This window comes from Dermacentor albipictus, unplaced genomic scaffold (genome assembly GCF_038994185.2).
Source record: "Dermacentor albipictus isolate Rhodes 1998 colony unplaced genomic scaffold, USDA_Dalb.pri_finalv2 scaffold_53, whole genome shotgun sequence".
In the NCBI taxonomy this organism is placed as follows: domain Eukaryota; kingdom Metazoa; phylum Arthropoda; class Arachnida; order Ixodida; family Ixodidae; genus Dermacentor; species Dermacentor albipictus.
Window position 1 is genome coordinate 299,947 of NW_027225607.1, and position 18,929 is coordinate 318,875.

The following is an 18,929-nucleotide window of genomic DNA, read 5'->3' on the forward strand; positions in this document are numbered from 1 at the left end:
GGTACACGGGCGGGCGATGCAGTGCCTGCGCTGCCATGGTACGGGCCATGTTCGCCGTGACTGCAAGGTTCCCAGGTGCTCGAAGTGCAGACGCTACGGACACGCGGACGCTGACTGCGCCCGTACCTACGCGTCGGCTACCGGGCTGGGAAAGACGGACGAGAACGCGGAACTCATGGACGTCGTTGAAGCCGAGGATGCAGCGAAGGGAACGGAGGAGGCAGGCAAGCAGACGGGGCCACTCGACTCGTCAGCGCCTACTGGCGGAGACGGCCGCGCTGGGGATGGTTCAGCGAGCCAACAACCAGCGGATGACTTGCCTAGGTCAAACGAGACAATCGGTAAGGATGGGGAGAACACTCCGGAGCCCAAGCTCGTCGAGCCCAAGGGTCCGAATGAGCTGCAACCGGACAAGAGCGGTGCCCGCACGTCAACCAGCTTCTCCGCTGCAGCGAAGCGTTCCCACGCCCAAACCCGCGCCGACAGTGACCAGACGGCGACGCCTGAGCCGAGGAGCCCCCGGCAAAGGCGCCTCAAGGCCGTAGTTCATCGTTTCGGCCGCGCCCTAACGTTCCGGTAGACGAGCGCGCCGGAATTCGTAGTCCCTAGGACATGCTCATGTTCTTCCGCCGGACCGCACTGGCGGTGATGGCGGCGTCTAGCCTCGTGCTAGACGCGATAGGCAAGCACCATATTAATAATAATATTTGGGGTTTTACGTGCCAAAACCACTTTCTGATTATGAGGCACGCCGTAGTGGAGGAGTCCGGAAATTTTGACCACCTGGGGTTCTTTAACGTGCACCTAAATCTAAGCACACGGGTGTTTTCGCATTTCGCCCCCATCGAAATGCGGCCGCCGTGGCCGGGATTCGATCCCGCGACCTCGTGCTCAGCAGCCCAACACCATAGCCACTGAGCAACCACGGCGGGTAAGCACCATATTGCCGGTCTCTTCCCCTATTGATAAAATGGCTCCAACCTGTCCGTTGAAAGTCGCTACTCTAAATGTTCGAGGACTGGCAGGGAAAAGAAAGCAAGGCCAGCTTTACCGGCTTATAACAGAGCACGACATTGATGTGCTAGCCGTGCAGGAGACGAAATTCGATGGTGAAGAAGAGACCGGCGTTATGGTGCGGCGTTTCACGTCTAGGTTTTCTGCCGTTGTCAATCATACGGTGGGCACATCCGCTGGCTGTGTCCTTTTTGTTAAGAAGTTGCCGGGGCTAGAGGTGCATGCAATTTATTTGTGTGTGTCGGGCCGGTGTGTTGTCGTCGATTTTTCGTTCAACAACAACGAGTGGCGTATTGTGTGCTTGTACGCGCCCAATAAGGTGGATGAAAGGGCTCAGTTTTTTCACCACATAGAAGAGCGTCTATGCAAGGGAAGACAGCTCATATTAATGGGCGATTTCAACTGTGTCCTCAGTGCGCGGGATAAAACAAGCGTTCGTAGGTTTAGACAAAAGCACTGAAGTGTTGTCGCAAATTGTAGAGAACTGGGACCTTGAGGATGTGGCAGAGTGCCTCGAAGGAGCGCGTGCTGTGAAGTACACACGGTTTAAGGGCTCTAGTCACGCACGGCTCGACCGCATTTATGCGGCTGTTGACATCCTTCCGGAATGTAACAGTTACGAAGTAGTGCCAGTGTCGTTTTCTGACCATTCTTTAGTTCAGTGCTGCATAGGAATTCCAAAGCGAGGTAACGCTTTGCCATGGGAAACGTGGAAATTAAATAACAAGCTTCTTCAGGATGAACCGTTTAACCGAGCAGTAAGAGAAAAAATAATTAAATTAGACCTCAGTAAAAAACTTCACGTATGGCAACAGTGGGAGCTTAGTAAGGAAACCCTAAAAATAAAGGCAATAGAGAGGGCAACCTGTATTCGTTACGCAGAGAAACAAAAAGAGACTGAGTTAAAAACGCTTCTTCATAAACTGCTCAGGCAGGAATCTCAGGCACCCGGCAAATAGATAGAAGACATAAGAAAAGTTAAACAACAGTTAGAGCAACTTGAAAAGCAACGCTATCGGGGAGCCCCGGTGAGGGCAAGGGCTGAAGACACAGCTGCAGGTGAAGCGCCTTCGAAACGAGCGCTAAGGTTAGAAAAAGCACACGCTGAAAGGAACCACATCGACGGAATAGAAGGGCGCGGGACGTGATCAGCAGACACAGACGACATCAAAGCAGCTTTTCATGTGCATTACCAGGCGCTATTCTCGTACCACAAAGTAGACGCTACCACCTTTGGGAATGAGTTTTTTGTGCTATGTCCCGACTGGACGACGAAAGAAAAAACAAAGATTGGAACTAGAGATAACAGAACCCGAAGTTTAACAGGCCATAGACAACATAAACCCCGGGAAATCGCCTGGACCAGAGGGCTTTAGCGCCGGTTTTTTTAAAGAAATTAAGCACGAAATTAGCCCTGTATTGAATGTAATCTTTAACGAAGCTTACAAATGGAACACATTGCCACCGTCTTATGGGTCGCCACACACAATACTCATTCCTAAAACTGATGATGCAGCGAAATTAAGATATGTTACGGCGTATCGTCCCATAGCACTCACCAATATCTAGTAGAAAATCTTTATGTAGATATTGGCGCAACGATTGGAGTCAGTGATACAGGACATCGTCGGGCCTCACCTGACATGTGGGATTAAAGGCCGGACTATTGTTACTAATATTCACAAAGCGCGCACTGTACTTGAGTGCTGTGATGATTGTAATAGTCGGACTGCCATTTTACAGATTGACCTCGAGAAGGCTTTTGATTGCGTGGCTCATGAAGTCTTGTTTGCCGTTTTAGACTATGCCAATCTCGTATCTGTAATCTGCGAGGGGGTCGCCCTGGCGTACCGTAACTGCACGACCAGATTGATCGTGAATAAGAGTTTGGGGGCTCCCATTAGGCTGCAACGTTCTGTGCGTCAGGGCTGCCCCCTCAGCCCTCTGTTGTTTTGTATCTACATTGAAACCCTGTGCATGAGATTGATTCAAAACAATAGAATTACGGGATTTAAGCTTCAAGCAGTTGAAGTGAAGCTGCTGGCTTATGCAGATGATGTCGCTGTTTTTGCGGAGGATCAGAAGAGCATGCTTGAGGCTGTCAAATGTGTCCGTAAAATTATTATTAATTATGGGGTTTTACGTGCCAAAACCACTTTCTGATTATGAGGCACGCCGTAGTGGGGGACTACGGAAATTTCGACCGCCTGGGGTTCTTTAACGTGCACCTAAATCGAAGTACACGGGTGTTTTCGCATTTCGCCCCCACGAAAATGCGGCCGCCGTGGCCGGGATTCGATCCCGCGACCTCGTGCTCAACAGCCTAGCACCATAGCCACTGAGCAGCCACGGCGGGTTGTTTCCGTAAATTTAGCCATGTCACTGGTAGTGGGGTTAACTGGTCGAAGTGCCTCGAGCTCTGGCATGGATCGTGGCCAACAAAGCCACATCATTTTGCCAACGTGCATTGGGTCATGACCACAGGCAAGTACTTGGGCGTGGTCGTGATAGCGAGCAGTACTGGAAAGGGCAGGTCAAAGACACATGGGAGAGAGCTGAGAAGTGGAAAGGCACTAACCTTTCTATTTTTGCGAGAGCCACCGTTTGTAACCTTTTCTTCATCAGCAAGCTTTGGTACGTAATGCAAGTATTGCATTCTGCACGGTCAAATGTTCAGAAGCTACACAGGATTTTCGCCATCTTTGTCTGGGCGTCGGAATTGGAGCGCTGCAGCCGGACCAACTTGTTCCGGAGGGTAAAAGAAGGGGGGCTGAGATTGGGCCATCTTTTTGTACGGCAGTTGGTAAACCGGTTCTTGTTCTTTAGGGACGCTACCGACCCTTTCTTGCGCACGGTATGTAAAATGAGGCTGAGTAGACGGCTGCCAGAGTATGTGGTTTCAACCGATGAGTTTTCGGGAGGGATTCGAGGCTTTTACAAAGAAGTTGTATCGAGTGTCCGATTTCTTTCAGTGCGCTTCTCGAATGAATACCTGTCCGGAGTGAACAAAAAGAAACTGTATTGTGCATTGTGCGGCGTTCTTTTCTCAGTGCCATTGTACAGGTCCGTGTACGGTGGAAGCCCAACTAGCGATGTGTTAAAGAGAGTAAAGAAAATGCAGGTCCCGCCAGGAACAAAATCCTTCTTTCTTAAATTACACACGGGAACATTACCAGTCAAGAAGTTTTTGGAGAGAAAGGGGGTATATTTACCGTGGTGTATGCACTGTTTAATTTGCAAGCAGCCAGAGACAATAGATAATGTTTTTTTTAAACTGTTGGGAAGGCGTGTTTTCCTGGGATGTATTGCACAGGACACTAAAGAAGGAATTTCCACTAGACCCGTATGGCATTCATTACTTAAGCGTAGATAATGAGGACGGGGGTGCCTTTTGATCAAAATATGCTCATGGGCCTCCACTGTATTTGGCGCGCGAGAATGGCGGGATACCATGTTGATAAAGATGCGCGGCCTGCACGAATGTATTTCAGGGAACAAATGCGCTGGTTTGTCGCTCTCCATAAAGCTGCAGAGGAAACACCCGAGTAGCTCCCAAGAGTAGAGCCGTTGGTGGACTTGCGCGAATATTGATTAGACAAAGCCAGTACGATACTGGTTGAATGCGTGCACAACAGCAAATGTATGCTGTACTTTGGTTTTTGTTACGGTGATTCTTTTCTCTTGTAAAAAGTTATGTACGAAAAATCAGGCAATAAAGAAAAAAAAAGTTCGGAGTGGTGCAGTCTTAAGATGCTGGGCTCTGAATCGACAGGTTGCAAGTTCAAATCACTGGCGGGGGCGTTTTCTTAAACCTCTTTTATATTTTTCTTTCTTGTACTAACAAATTTACACGGCCTTAAGGAGGTCTCTGCAAATTTTAATTAAATATTGATCACGAACTACAGAGCTTTCAACTGACGTCCTGTAGTCGCACTAACCACAACAGAACGACAGACAACAGAACTACAGAAACAACGTCCCAAAATACGACAGACTGAAATTTCCTGTTGTGTTTTTCAACTGGGTGGGCAGGACATGTAATGAGGAGGAAAGATAACCGGCGGTCATTAAGGGTTACGGACTGGATTCCAAGGGAAGCGAAGCGTAGCAGGGGTCGGCAGAAAGTTAGGTGGCCGGATGAGATTAAGAAGTTTGCAGGGACGACATGGCCAAAATTAGTACCTGACCGGGGTAGTTGGAGAAGTATGGGAGAGGCCTTTGCCCTGCAGTGGGCGTAACCAGGCTGATGATTATGATGATGATGATGATTCGGGACCGGCAGAGGAGGATACTTTAAGCTTTCTAATGAGGCATGCGATTCCTTGAATTGTTATGTTATTGGGCTCCATGTATTGAAATTCATGATCAGGAATAATGGCCACTTTGGAATGATCTTCAGCAGTAAACACACATTAAAAGAACTAATTGAATACATATGCGCTCTCTTGATCTGACAGCTCAATTTTGTCATCATTTTGTAGCGCTTTGTGATGGATAGTGGTGTCTGGAGCAATCATTCGCCAAAACATTCTAAGATTAGAAGTAGTAATGAAGGTAGATTGGCGGCAGTAGTACTTGTGCTTAGCCGAGCCCATAAATTAGAATTGCGCGATTTCTTGGGATATTTGTATAAGTGTTTTTTTTTCTGCTACGTAGAATACGAATATATTTATTAAACCAAGCCTTAGATTTATCTTTCGTTACTGTGACTAGAGGAACGCACTTTACAATTAAAGCTGGAATGACGCTTTTAATTTTATCGTCATTGTTACGACTTGAGAAGGACGGCAAGAAGGTTTCACTAAAGAACGCGTCCAGGTCAGTATTCAGTCGACCATATTTAGCCTTATTATAATCGCGAATCTGTTTAACCGTGACTTCCATAAATTTTAAAGGCACCTTCATTTGTAACTGAAGCAGTTTATCGTTACTAAAACCATTTAGACAAGAAATTGGACCGACTGTTTCAGGAGCGTTAGTTAATATCAGGTCTAGAACATTAGTCCACTGAGTGGCCTCTCTGACAACTTGAAATAAGTTGAAGTGTAAGGTTAAGTTAATGAATTCAACCGACTTGTGACAAGGGAATGATAACTGCTGTCAATCAATGTTCGGAAAGTTAAAGTCGCCGAGTATGCAGATATTGTCAGCTGCATATTGTTTTGTTGCGTGGTCAATACTGTAACGTAATTCTTCTACAAATGATTGGTAATAATCAGGAGGAGGATAGCAAGAACCAATTAATAATTCGACAGATAAGGATGAGCATGCAACCCAGATAGCTTCAAGGACTCACTTGGTGTCTATGATATACGATGAAATATTACGATTAACAGCTATTAAGACTGCAGCGGTGGCGTAGAGGTAGAACACCCGCCTCGCGTGCAAGAGGTCCGTGGTTCGAATCCCGGTGCCGGCAATTTTCCAACGGATTTAAAAAAAAAAAGATCCGCGTGTTGATAAAATTGCACAAACAGGCCTGGAGTGTGGCCTGATCCCGGTGACCAGAACCAGTAACGCACTCCCTCACCAGAACAGGATTGGCCACCCTGGTGCAGTACTTGGCCACAACCTCCTATATGAACACAACAATCAAACCCCGGCCCTCAGTCGCCAGCAGCTGCGAAGCAACTGACCACGGCGGCGGTCGGACCTGCAACGCAGCAGAGGGTGCTAAGAATCACTGGCTCCGGACAGGCCGCCAATGGAATATGAACCTGGCAACGTTTAACGCTAGAACGTTATCTAATGAGGCGAGTCTAGCAGTGCTATTGGAGGAATTAGAGGGAACTAAATGGGATATAATAGGGCTCAGTGAAGTTAGGAGGCCAAAAGAAGCATATACAGTGCTAAAAAGCGGGCACGTCCTGTGCTACAGGGGCTTAGCGGAGAGAAGAGAACTAGGAGTCGGATTCCTGATTAATAAGAATATAGCTGGTAACATACAGGAATTCTATAGCATTAACGAGAGGGTGGCAGGTCTTGTTGTGAAACCTAATAAGAGGTACAAAATGAAGATTGTACAAGTCTACGCCCCTACATCCAGTCATGATGACCAGAAAGTCGAAAGCTTCTATGAAGACGTGGAATTGGCGATGGATAGAGTGAAAACCAAATACACTATACTAATGGGCGACTTTAATGCTAAGGTAGGCAAGAAGCAGGCTGGAGACAAGGCAGTGGGGGAATATGGCATAGGCGCGAGGAATAGCAGGGGAGAGTTATTAGTAGAGTTTGCGGAACAAAATAATATGAGGATAATGAATACCTTCTTCCGCAAGCGGGGTAGCCGAAAGTGGACGTGGAGGAGCCCGAACGGCGAGACTAGAAATGAAATAGACCTTATACTCTGCGCTAACCCTGGCATCATTCAAGATGTGGACGTGCTCGGCAAAGTGCGCTGCAGTGACCACAGGATGGTAAGAACTCGAATTAGCCTAGACCTGAGGAGGGAACGGAAGAAACTAGTACATAAGAAGCCGATTAATGAGTTAGCGGTAAGAGGGAAAATAGAAGAATTCCAGATCAAGCTACAGAACAGGTATTCAGCTTTAACTCAGGAAGAGGATCTTAGTGTTGAAACAATGAACGACAATCTTGTGGGCATCATTAAGGAGTGTGCAATGGAAGTCGGTGGTAACTCCATTAGGCAGGATACCGGCAAACTATCGCAGGAGACGAAAGATCTTATTAAGGAACGCCAATGTATGAAAGCCTCTAACCCTACAGCTAGAATAGAATTGGCAGAACTTTCGAAGTTAATCAACAAGCGTAAGACAGCTGACATAAGGAAGTATAATATGGATAGAATTGAACATGCTCTCAGGAACGGAGGAAGCCTAAAAACAGTGAAGAAGAAACTAGGAATCGGCAAGAATCAGATGTATGCGTTAAGAGACAAAGCCGGCAATATCATTACTAATATGGATGAGATAGTTCAAGTGGCTGAGGAGTTCTATAGAGATTTATACAGTACCAGTGGCACCCACGACGATAATGGAAGGGAAAATAGTCTAGAGGAATTCGAAATCCCGAAGGTAACACCGGAAGAAGTAAAGAAAGCCTTGGGAGATATGCAAAGGGGGAAGGCAGCTGGGGAGGATCAGGTAACAACAGATTTGTTGAAGGATGGTGGACAGATTGTTCTAGAGAAACTGGCCACCCTGTATACGCAATGCCTCATGACCTCGAGCGTACCGGAATCTTGGAAGAACGCTAACCTAATCCCAATCCATAAGAAAGGGGACTCGAAGACTTGAAAAATTATAGACCGATCAGCTTACTGTCCGTTGCCTACAAACTATTTACTAAGGTAATCGCAAATAGAATCAGGAACACCTTAGACTTCTGTCAAGCAAAGGACCAGGCAGGATTCCGTAAAGGCTACTCAACAATAGATCATATTCACACTATCAATCAGGTGATAGAGAAATGTGCGGAATATAACCAACCCTTATATATAGCTTTCATTGATTACGAGAAAGCGTTTGATTCTGTCGAAACCGCAGCAGTCATGGAAGCATTACGGAATCAGGGTGTAGATGAGCCGTATGTAAAAATACTGAAAGATATCTATAGCGGCTCCACAGCCACCGTAGTCCTCCATAAAGCAAGCAACAAAATCCCAATAAAGAAAGGCGTCAGGCAAGGGGATACGATCTCTCCAATGCTATTCACAGCATGTTTACAGGAGGTATTCAGAGACCAGGATTGGGAAGAATTGGGGATAAAAGTTAATGGAGAGTACCTTAGTAACTTGCGATTCGCTGATGATATTGCCTTGCTTAGTAACTCAGGGAGCCAATTGCAGTGCATGCTCACTGACCTGGAGAGGCAAAGCAGAAGAGTGGGTCTAAAAATAATCTGCAGAAAACTAAAGTAATGTTTAACAGTCTGGGAAGAGAACAGCAATTTACAATAGGCAACGAGGCACTGGAAATCGTAAGGGAATACACCTACTTGGGGCAGGTAGTGACGGCGGATCCGGATCATGAGACGGAAATAATCAGAAGGATAAGAATGGGCTGGGGTGCGTTTGGCAGGCATTCTCAGATCATGAGCAGCAGGTTACCATTATCCCTCAAGAGAAAAGTATATAATAGCTGTGTCTTACCAGTTCTCACTTACGGGGCAGAAACCTGGAGGCTTACGAAAAGAGTTCTACTCAAATTGAGGACGACGCAACGAGCTATGGAAAGAAGAATGATAGGTGTAACGTTAAGGGATAAGAAAAGAGCAGATTGGGTGAGGGAACAAACGCGAGTTAATGACATCTTAGTTGAAATCAAGAAAAAGAAATGGGCATGGGCAGGACATGTAATGAGGAGGGAAGATAACCGATGGTCATTAAGGGTTACGGACTGGATCCCAAGGGAAGGGAAGCGTAGCAGGGGGCGGCAGAAAGTTAGGTGGGCGGATGAGATTAAGAAGTTTGCTGGGACGGCGTGGCCACAATTAGTACATGACCGGGGTTGTTGGAGAAATATGGGAGAGGCCTTTACCCTGCAGTGGGCGTAACCAGGCTGATGATGATGATGATGATGACGCCACTTCCTCTTTTTTTGGTGTGGTCATGCCTATACACGTTGTACGCAGGGCAATTTCGAGTAGTAGCCAAGTCTCTCTCAAAATGAAAATATCGGAATGACTGTCTTTGAAAAAGGAACACAGCAGATCGTGCTTTGGGAGTTGGCTTCGAATGTTGGTGAAATATAAGGCTATCGACTGTACTGATGAAATTGTTTACTTATTTATTTATTTATTCCATTTCAGTATTTTCTTTTCTTTCATTATTTTTTTTAATGAGCACCGGTTTCTGCCGCTCCTCTTATTATCTCTTTGAGAGACACGACAGCCCACAACCACCAGCGAAACAGGTAATAGAGGGCTGCTGTGCACACCCTTGAAACGCCAGCTGACACACGGGCGTTGACACGTGCTTGACAGATGGGCGTGTCCCTGGCCTTGTGCACAGCACTCCTTTACTCTCAATTCGACACCCTCGCCGCTAAGACACCTTCGCTCGTTGCCGCACCCACCCGCCTTACGCCCTCTCCCCTTTAGAAGAACCCCACCTATATATACTGAGGCGAGGACAGCATACGTCACCTTGAGGAAGACAAGTGAACTTGTCGAAACGTTGGCTCCTGCTTTCACCTTGTTCTCGTTTTGCTCATCGTCTTGAATTTCTATCTCGCGCCTTCCCCGTGTTTGTCCTGGATTCAAAAATAAAAAAGGCGAATCTTATAGCACATGTTTTAGTGACGTTTCTGACCGGAGTACCGGACTCCGACGAAAGCCGGTCGTCCGGCCCAAACGTGAGTAAAAACATACGCCATAACGGCCGTCTTTCTTTTTCTTTTCTGAATGTTATACCTTCGGGTTTGGCGCGAAAGCCTTCGTCTTCTGGATGAAAAGTCGATGAAAAAGCAACTTGCAGCACATGGGAACCGAACCCACAACCCTCGCATTTCGCGTGCGATGCTCTACCAATTGAGCTACCGCGGCGACACGCCTTCACTCCGACTTAGAATTGTCTGAAGTCTACAGCGTGCTTACGTAGGTCTACCTTGCAAGCGATGGCCACTGTGGTAGTCGCTTTCGTAGCCCACCACGTTTTCGCTATCGCTCGCAGTGATGATATAAAGCTTTGTGTTGCGGCAGCCTCCAGTCGGGAGTCACCAAAACTGCAACAAAGAATGTCTTTTTCGCGCTCGATGATACATTTCAGCGCGAACGTAGCAGACTCGGGCTAGATTTCGGGGCAACGCCCATGCACCGGGAGTCGCATAACGCAAGGAGCCCCATCCGAGCACAAAGTTTCAAGGCCGTTTCGATGGCAAGTGGGCTCGTCGCAGCATCTCGCGGAAGCCGCGGAATCTACGGAGCGCATGGATACCAATTTGGAAACTCTATGGGTATAAAGTTCTTATAAACTTTTGATGTGGAAGGTGCATTGACATTTCCAATGTCATGCTTTAGATTTTCAATTCTGTAACATTGTGGGATTTAATGTTCATATAAACTTTTGAGGCCAAAGGTGCATTGACTTTTCTTAAGTCGTACATCGGACCATACAACTAGACAAGGCAAATCAACACACTATTAGACAAGTTGACAAAGCACGCAGCGAGGTCCGATGAGACGAAGTGTTGTGGGGGTTTATTTGTGCCGTCATGTCACCGAAAAGAATATCATCATTTCACCTGCGCCGAAGCATCCATGTCAAGACACTAAAGCCAGCAAAGGTAACTATGTTCTTATTTATTTTTCTACTTTAACTTTTATTCACGAGGACACATTGAGGCTCTTCAATGTTCCTGTTCTCGCTACCCTCGGGCTGCCAGAGCCAGCCAGAGTGCATGCGTTTTTCTCGTGTTGCCCCGACCACCACGCGGCGCCCTACGGTGCGCATTCATTTTTTGTCTGGCTGAGTGGATTTGCGCCTGACAGAGTTTTGGACGCTTTCTGGATAGCAGACGGGTTAAAGAAACAGTGGCCGCTCGCTGCCATCACTGTGGAGACTCGACGAATCGCAACACGTTCGCTTGAGCGCAACCTCTCCGGAAACCCTTGTCTCGCCGGTGTAGGATACCGAACTGTGTGCGTATGCTTCTCTTTGTCCAAGCGCCTCACGTTCTCTTCGATACTTTTTCGGTAGCCACATTAGGTGCCCAAAGTACGCATTCTATTGCGGCCAACGTGCTTTCGTTCGCACTTTTATTTATTGCGGTGCTCCAGCCTCATAAAAGAAAAAAAGTTTGTTGTGGCGCAGCGGATTGCCGCATGGTGAAAGTTCGATTTCGTTACTTCATCTTCTTTTCCGTTAATTATTCCGCCACGGGCCGCTTCAGTTGCCGGATATTCTTATTATATTATTGCTATAGCAATTATATCGTCACTCCAGACGTATTCCTGCCGTCACCCTCATTTCCGTATAAAGTCCAAGGACGATAACATCGTGACCGCCCGCCGCATGCTGCATGTGCGAGTAAGAGCTAGGGGTGGGGGGGGGGGGGGAGGTGGCATGGGTGAGCCGGTGATGGTGGCTCAGTCTTGTGTGCGGAAGGGAGAAAAGCGTGCAGGTAGGGCACCGCCTTCCGTCACGAGCTATACATCGAGGGGAGTGGAGGAAGGGGGGGGGGGGGCGGTCCTTAGGATTCTGTGATCAATGAATCTGTGATTGCCCACCATGTTTATTTGCCTTGTTTGAGGCATTATATACAGTGTGACGTCACATTTAAGCGCCGACCTTTATTGAGCCTGAGAGACGCAGCGAAGGAGCCTCGGCCCAGTCCACTATGATGATGCGGCTACCCGCACGATGAAGAAGAGGAGCGCACATATGATGATGATAATGTACAGATGATGAAGAAGTGCGCAATAAATGCCCACACTAATTTCCCATGCACGAGAGCAGCCATCCTGGCCGCAGCCTACAGGTACGGGGAACGGCACGTGAAGGGCTTCATACGAGAAGCGTGGACCACTTCGGTAGAGCGGCAACGGCGGTCAGTGAAGGGAACAAAAGGGGTCACATGATAATTATTGGGAGAAGTCATTTCTAGAACCGGTAATGAGCTTTGAGAAGGTACCCCAGTAGAATACGCATCGCGTTCACTCGTGTCGTACCCGCGACGATCATCTTGTTGGCGCTTGCGGCAAAAACGTGATATGTGGCCGCGATAACCACAGTAATAGCATATCGGGCGAGAAAGTCACTAGGCGGGTAGTAGTGGCCGCTCGATGCGTTGGGAGATAGTGCGGTCAGATGGTGCGATGAAGGCTCAAGTGGTATTGAGGGGACATTGGCGGAGGAGCGACACCACCGGCGCGTATGTGGGTAGAGACAACGTTGAACGGACGCCGGTTGGAGGCGTGGTGGCAAACTGGACGTATGTTGGCAGGGGGCGCGAAGCAGGAGGGTCAACATGCGCAGAGCAAGTGATACACGCGAGCTCCTCCTTGATGATGTCACGCAACGCTGCACCAGAAAGCTAAGGAGGAAGGACCAACGGAAATGAAAAGCCAAGTGATTGATGTTCCTCGCGGATAATCGCTAGAATCGTTACACGCAGGTCAGGGTCAGCCATAAAATGGTGTTCGCACTCCGGCTGCAAGCCTACGGACTCGAGCGCGTCGAAGTGCTGCTACGTCAAGAAGATGTCAGCGACTATAGCCGGATTCCAAACGGCTAGCGCGTTGAAGGCCACAGTCCCAATGCCTTTAAGAATATGACGCACACTGTCCGACTCAGCCATAGCATCATGAACACGGCGACAGAGTACAAGCACATCCTCGATTTACAATGTGTAGGACTCACCGGAGTGTTGTCTGCAAGCATCCAGAGTTTTCTTCGCCAGTGCGGAGCGAACCGCCGGCGTTCCAAATATTTGTCGAAGCTGCCGCTTGAAGGTGGCACAATCAGATAAATCAATATCATGGTCGAAAAACCGGTTCTTCGCCACACCCGTCAGATAGAACGAGACATGGCGGATTTCGATTAGGTCATCCCACCGATTAGCAGAGCTTACGCGCTCGTAATCGTCCAGCCAGTCCTCAACATCTTCACCGCGAAGACCAGCGAACAGATGGGGATCCCGCTGGTGGCCACTGATGATCAGAGAAGGTGCGGCTTGTGGTGTCGAGATGGTTACGGTAGAAGCCCCAGGCTGCTCGTCCTCCGATATGCTGGCGGACAGTCGGCAGAAGCGGCGATCTGAACGAAGCTCCAGGGAGTACGCCAGGTGTGCAGAGTACGGGGGACCAAGAAGCTCCTCCACCACTTGTGGCATCACAGATAAGGGCCGATCTTTATTGATCCTGAGAGACACAGCGAAAGAACCTCGGCCCAGTCCACTATTATGATGCGACTACACGCACGATGAAGAAGAGGAGCACACACATGACGATGATAATGTACAGATGAAGTGCACAATAAATGCCCACAGAAGTGATTTTTCTTAGACATGTAGATTTATTAGAGATTTAGACGTGTACCTAAATATCCTGTTGCGGGGTTTTGTGTATATGTGCATAGAACTTTGTTTTCAGTGACACTTTTTTTGCCATTTTCAAGCTCTATATTCACATTTGCATATTCCATTGTATCTTCACATTTCCAATGTACAGCGGCGACTCAAATGAAACTGAGCCAACCCACTCTTCGCAATAATGGTTCGGTTGATTATCTGCAAGGCATGCACGTAGCACACAAGCATAGGCACAAACAATGAAGCGCTCCTTTCCTTCGAGTGCTTCCTAACCTTGCGTGAGGCCTCCTTACAGCGAAGGACCGATAGAGGAAGCAAGCGTACTCTGAAAGCTCCCTTCACCCGTCCTCGCGTAAGGAGCGGTTGCCGCATGCCTGGGTTCGAGATTATCTCTTAAACGCTTTACGCAAACACCATTGTTCTATAAAAAAATGTCGTATCGTCGCACAATCTTTAAATTGAAGAGCTAATATAGAGAAGCGTAGACGGTTTCCTATAGTTTTGTTTACTAAAGTTTTAAAAAGTAGCGCATTACACTGCAAAACTTGATGTGCTCCATCAACGCTGGCACGCCGGTGTCGTGCAACGCCTAGCAACGCCTAGCAACGCTTTCATGCCGCACGCGTGACTGAAACGAACATGCCTGGCAAGACGTACCGTGCTCGCGCTTCTCCGCAGGTGGGCGACAGCGTGCATGCGCAAGCAAATGTCACGTGGTTAAGCAGTGAGGTGAAGCGCTCGTTCAGGGCCAGGAGTGGCGTAAGGACGCATGAAGGTAGCTTTGGAGCTATCTTATGCTGAGGAAGCACCAAGGATGCCTTCAACGAGAGCCCCTCAGTAAGGAAGCTTTCAGAGTGACATAAGGTTGCCTCACCGCAATGAAGGCTCCCTTACTGAGGTAAGGAAGATTTCATTGTTTGGCCCATATTCATTCACAAAAGTAACACGCAGGCGTGAGGATAAATGATCTTTAATGCTCCCATACACAAGGTGGAACATAGTTGCGTGACATGATGGGCACACCAAAAGTTGGACAGCATGCTTTCGTGAGGCTTCTCACAGCTGAAGGTGTTTCCCAAAAAGGAATTTGTCGCCGTATGGCTGCCGTGTACGTTGAACATTGCATTTTATTGGCCACTGTGAAGCGTTGTAGCAAACGGTTTAAAGATAGACGTGAAAGTTGCAAAGACGATTCAAGACCGGGCCAAAGCCACCGTGCAGTCGCCCCCAACACAGTTGCAAAGGTTGATGAGCTGATTAGACAAGAACGGAGGATACGCATCGACGAACTGGCAGAGGTGTGACCATCAGCCACGGTTCGGTTCACACTACAATTCATGAATACCTCGGTTATCAGCTCTTGTGTGCGCAAAGGATACCCAAGGTTTTGAACCACCGCCAGGAAACGGAGAGGTTCGGCACTGCCTTGACTAATCTGATCCGGTATCACAATGAGGGTGACAACTACTTGTCTGCAGTTGTCACCGTGGACGAATCATGGTGCCGCTATTGCGAGCCTGAAACACGACGACAGTGCTTACAACGGAAACATTCTATTCATCATCATCATCATCATCATCATCATCATCATCATTATCATCAGCCTGGTTACGCCCACTGCAGGGCAAAGGCCTCTGCCATACTTCTCCAACAACCCCGGTCATGTACTAATTGTGGCCATGCCGTCCCTGCAAACTTCTTAATCTCATCCGCCCACCTAACTTTCTGCCACCCCCTGCTACGATTCCCTTCCCTTGGGATCCAGTCCGTAACCCTTAATGACCATCGGTTATCCTCCCTCCTCATTACATGTCCTGCCCATGCCCATTTCTTTTTTCTTGATCTCAACTAAGATGTCATTAACTCGCGTTTGTTCCCTCACCCAATCTGCTCTTTTCTTATCCCTTAACGTTACACCTATCATTCTTCTTTCGATAGCTCGTTGCGTCGTCCTTAATTTGAGTAGAACCCCTTTCGTAAGCCTCCAGGTTTCTGCCCCGTAGGTGAGTACTGGTAAGACACAGCTATTATACACTTTCCTCATGAGGGATAATGGCAACCTGCTGTTCATGATCTGAGAATGCCTGCCAAACGCACTCCAGCCCATTCTTATTCTTCTGATTATTTCCGTCTCATGATCCGGATCTGCCGTCACTACCTGCGCTAAGTAGATGTATTCCCTTACTACTTCCAGTGCCGAGACTGTTAAACATTACTTTAGTTTTCTGCAGATTAATTTTTAGACCCACTCTTCTGCTTTGCCTTTCCAGGTCAGTGAGCATGCATTGCAGTTAGTCCCCTCAGTTACTAAGCAAGGCAATATCACCAGCGAATCGCAAGTTACTAAGGTATTCTCCATTATCTCTTATCCCCAATTCTTCCCAATGCAGGTCTGTGAATACCTCCTGTAAACACGCTGTGAAGAGCATTAGAGAGATCGTATCTCCCTGCCTGACGCCTTTCTTATGGGGATTTTGTTGCTTTCTTTATGGAGGACTACGGTGGCTATGGAGCCGCTATAGATATATTTCAGTATTTTTACATACGGCTCGTCTACACCATGATTCAGTAATGCCTCCATGACTGCTGAGGTTTCGACTGAATCAAACACTTTCTCGTTATCAATGAAAGCTATATATAAGGGTTGGTTATATTCCGCACATTTCTCTATCACCTGATTGATAGTGTGGATATGGTCTATTGTTTAGTAGCCTTTACGGAATCCTGCCTGGTCCTTTGGTTGACAGAGGTCTAAGGTGTTCCTGATTCTATTTGCAATTACCTTAGTAAATACTTTGTAGGCAACGGACAGTAGGCTGATCGGTCTATAATTTTTCAAGTCTTGGAGTCCCCTTTCTTATGGATTGGGGTTATGTTAGCGTTCTTCCAAGATTCCGGTACGCTCGAAGTCATGAGGCATTGCGTATACAGGGTGGCCAGTTTCTCTAGAACAATCTGCCCACCATCCTTCAACAAATCTGTTGTTACCTGATCCTCCCAAGCTTCCTGTCCCCTTTGCATAGCTGATAAGGCTTTGTTTACTTCTTCCGGCGTTACCTGTGGGAGTTAAAATTCCTCTAGACTCTTGTCTCTTCCATTATAGTCGTGGGAACCATTGGTACTGTATAAATCTCTATAAAACTCCTTAGTCACTTCAACTATATCATCCATATTAGTAATCATATTGCCGGCTTTGTCTCCTAACGCATACATCTGATTCTTGCTCATTGCTACTTTTTTTCTTCACTGCTTTTAGGCTTCCTCCGTTCCTGAGAGCACGTTCAATTCTATCCATATATACTTCCTTATGTCAGCCGTCTTTGTCTGGGCGTCGGAATGGGAGCGCTGCAGCCGGACCAACTTGTTCCGGAGGGTAAAAGAAGGGGGGCTGAGATTGGGCCATCTTTTTGTACGGCAGTTGGTAAACCGGTTCTTGTTCTTTAGGGACGCTACCGACCCTTTCTTGCGCACGGTATATAAAATGAGGCTGAGTAGACGGCTGCCAGAGTATGTGGTTTCAACCGATGAGTTTTCGGGAGGGATTCGAGGCTTTTACAAAGAAGTTGTATCGAGTGTCCGATTTCTTTCAGTGCGCTTCTCGAATGAATACCTGTCCGGAGTGAACAAAAAGAAACTGTATTGTGCATTGTGCGGCGTTCTTTTCTCAGTGCCATTGTACAGGTCCGTGTACGGTGGAAGCCCAACTAGCGATGTGTTAAAGAGAGTAAAGAAAATGCAGGTCCCGCCAGGAACAAAATCCTTCTTTCTTAAATTACACACGGGAACATTACCAGTCAAGAAGTTTTTGGAGAGAAAGGGGGTATATTTACCGTGGTGTATGCACTGTTTAATTTGCAAGCAGCCAGAGACAATAGATGTTTTTTTTAACTGTTGGGAAGGCGTGTTTTCCTGGGATGTATTGCAGAGGACACTAAAGAAGGAATTTCCACTAGACCCGTATGGCATTCATTACTTAAGCGTAGATAATGAGGACGGGGGTGCCTTTTGATCAAATTATGCTCATGGGCCTCCACTGTATTTGGCGCGCGAGAATGGCGGGATACCATGTTGATAAAGATGCGCGGCCTGCACGAATGTATTTCAAGGAACAAATGCGCTGGTTTGTCGCTCTCCATAAAGCTGCAGAGGAAACACCCGAGTGGCTCCCAAGAGTAGAGCTGTTGGTGGACTTGCGCGAATTTTGATTAGACAAAGCCAGTACGATACTGGTTGAATGCGTGCACAACAGCAAATGTATGGTGTACTTTGGTTTTTGTTACGGTAAGCGTTCTTCCAAGATTCCGGTACGCTCGATGTCATGAGGCATTGCATATACAGGGTGGCCAGTTTCTCTATAACAATCTGCCCACCATCCTTCAATAAATTTGCTGTTACCTGATCCTCCCCAGCTTCCTTCCCCCTTTGCATATATCCTAAGGCTTTCTTTACTTCTCCCGGCGTTACCTTTGGGATTTCGAATTCCTCTAGACTATTTTCTCTTCCATTATCGTCGTGGGTGCCACTGGTACTGTATAAATCTCTATAGAACTCCTCAGCCACTTGAACTATCTCGTCCATATTAGTAATGATATTGCCGGCTTTGTCTCTTAACGCATACATCTGATTCTTGCCAATTGCTAGTTTCTTCTTCACTGTTTTTAGGCTTCCTCCGTTCCTGAGAGCATGTTCAATTCTATCCATATTATACTTCCTTATGTCAGCTGTCTTACGCTTGTTGATTAACTGCGAAAGTTCTGCCAGTTCTATTCTAGCTGTATGGTTAGAGGCTTTCATACATTGGCGTTTCTTGATCAGATATTTCGTCTCCTGCGATAGTTTACTGGTATCCTGCTAACGGAGTTACCACCAACTTCCATTGCACACTCCTTAATGATGCCCACAAGATTGTCGTTCATTGCTTCA

At 47.3% G+C, this 18,929-nt stretch overlaps 1 protein-coding gene across 1 annotated transcript in view; it reads right to left on the minus strand.

Moving 5' to 3' along the window:
* LOC135900794 (uncharacterized) overlaps positions 1-18,929 on the minus strand; it is a 335,347-nt gene that overhangs the window by 295,624 nt on the left and 20,794 nt on the right. Inside the window, exon 2 of the mRNA XM_065430375.2 lies at positions 10,123-10,229. The gene's annotated coding sequence lies outside the window, so the exon portion shown is untranslated. The remainder of the gene's footprint in view (positions 1-10,122; positions 10,230-18,929) is intronic.